The 2,283-nt window shown below is 37.4% G+C and overlaps 1 non-coding gene across 1 annotated transcript; it reads left to right on the top strand.

The window, feature by feature from the left end:
• Positions 1-1,973: 1,973 nt before the first annotated feature.
• On the top strand, positions 1,974-2,047 carry TRNAR-CCG (transfer RNA arginine (anticodon CCG)). The gene has a single exon. It is a non-coding gene; the product is annotated as a tRNA-Arg (tRNA).
• Positions 2,048-2,283: the final 236 nt, after the last annotated feature.

Below are 2,283 nucleotides of genomic sequence, written 5' to 3'. Positions count from 1 at the left end.
CAAGAACTACGGGATCACCCTTTTCATTCTAGGTAGGGTGACGGAGGGATCATACCATTCGAGCCTTTTCATGCTTTGGAGGTCTGTAGGAAACATCAATCGATAGGATCTCCTCATTATTCCCTAAAGGAATAACGTGAAATCAAATTCTATCAATTCATTTTCCATAGGGCCCAGTAGATTGGATCTAGTCATAAGAATAGAAGAATGCTTGGTGTAAATAAAAATAACTCCTTGGTCTTCGACCCCCCCACTACGAACAGCCCTTGGATCAATGCAACGGATGGGATGTCTTTATCCATCTCCTCATTAGGGATTATAACCCGGAACAGAATAAGGATAATGTATTGGCGAGAATGTTGGAGCAGAAAGAAGCTATAATATCTCATCTTAGTTGGGTTAGTTTATTACTAGGTTTCCATACCTTGGGACTTTATGTCCATAATGATGTTATGCTTGCTTTCGGTACTCCAGAAAAACAAATCTTGATCGAGCCCATATTTGCTCAGTGGATACAATCTGCTCATGGTAAGACGTTATATGGTTTCGATATACTCCTATCTTCAACAAGTGGTCCATCATTCGATGCAGGTAAGAGCATATGGTTACCCGGTTGGTTAAATGCTATTAATGATAATAATAATTCATTGTTCTCAACAATTGGTCTTGGAGACTTTTTGGTTCATCATGCTATTTCTCTAGGTTTGCATACAACTACATTGATCCTAGTTAAAGGTTGTTTGGATGCGCGTGGTTCCAGGTTAATGCCAGATAAAAAAGATTTTGGTTATAGTTTTCCTTGCGATGGTCCAGGACGGGGTGGGGAGATCCAACTACTAAAAGACAAGTGGTATGATATTGCTCCTATCTCTTCTCTAATAAATATTAGTACGAAAGCTATCTCCATAATTGTAAATTACGATCAAATCAAATCTATGGAAGCATTGGTTTATACATTCCTGTTGGTATCGACCCTAGGGATAATATTTTTCGCTATTTTCTTCCGAGAACCACCCGAATTTCCGACTAAAGGGGGAAAATAATTTTGCTTCTCCAAATCGTCATTCTTTCTCTCCCATCAAAGAAAGAATGACCTTCCCTATAGGGAAGGTCATTCTTTCAATTAGTCCTCGTGATCCTCAAAAGGATCCCTAAGTTGTTTAGAGGGTTGCCCAAAGGCGGTGTATAGGGCATAACCAGTAAAGCTTACAAGTAAACAAGATATGGAGATGGTGACTAAGGTTGCAGTTTCCATTATTAGGTGATCCCAATATCATGGTATGTTTACCATATAATAACAAAGTTAACAGATCTCAACCAATACAATAGTTTCTATGGCTACACAGACCATTGATGATACTTCCAAAACCACGCCAAAAGAAACCCTTGTAGGAACGACCTTAAAGCCGCTTAATTCAGAATATGGTAAAGTAGCTCCTGGATGGGGAACTACTCCTCTTATGGGTTTTGCAATGGCTCTATTTGCAGTATTCCTATCTATTATCTTGGAGATTTATAATTCTTCCGTTTTATTGGATGGGATTCCGGTTAGTTGGGGCTGAGGAACTCCAAAATTCACCTGGTGAGCTCTTGAAGAAAAAAAAAGAACTGAGGGATTCAAACCCAGACCAAATAGTGGCTTTGAGTTTTTAGCTTATCTTGTTCCAATAGTTTGATCGTGTAATTACTTTTCTCTCAGGATTTTTGGAATATGGGTGTTCGACTTGTTGAAATCGATCCATATTTATAGTACAGAAGACCGATCTGTTATCTTCATCAAGATGGTCCTACCTCGTTGGATATTTAATTTCTAGAATATTGAATCTCTAGAGCACGAGGTCTATGATATTGATATATAGATATTTCCAAGGTTAAATATCTCAAACAGAGTTATTTATGAAAAAAAAATTGGGTCAAGCATTCGATAACGAATCCTATTCATCCTTTACAATGATCTTATAGATCATTCGATAGGGTTGGTAGCTCAGCGGATCAGAGCTCATGGTTCCGGACCGTGAAGTCAAGGGTTCAAATCCCTTCTAGCCCAAAAGATGTTGTATTTTAAATGAAAATTCCTTTCCATCGCGGTATAGGAGAGAATCTTTCTTTATAATAGAATAAAGTATTCTATCATAATCCCGGATTGATACTTCAGATTCCTAATCAATAATGAATGGAAATGATTTCTCAATGATTCATTCCACTATTGATTAATAATTTTCATCATTGTATTTATACTTATACGACTTCTCTTCATACAAAATAAGATAGGAAAAGTAACAA

The sequence above is a fragment of the Pinus tabuliformis genome, chromosome 5_2 (genome assembly GCF_031772625.1).
Source record: "Pinus tabuliformis cultivar Carrire ecotype Pingquan chromosome 5_2, CPIR1, whole genome shotgun sequence".
Classification (NCBI taxonomy): Eukaryota; Viridiplantae; Streptophyta; class Pinopsida; order Pinales; family Pinaceae; genus Pinus; species Pinus tabuliformis.
The sequence above is the reverse complement of the archived record's forward strand: the minus strand, read 5'-3'. Positions and strand labels throughout refer to the sequence as shown.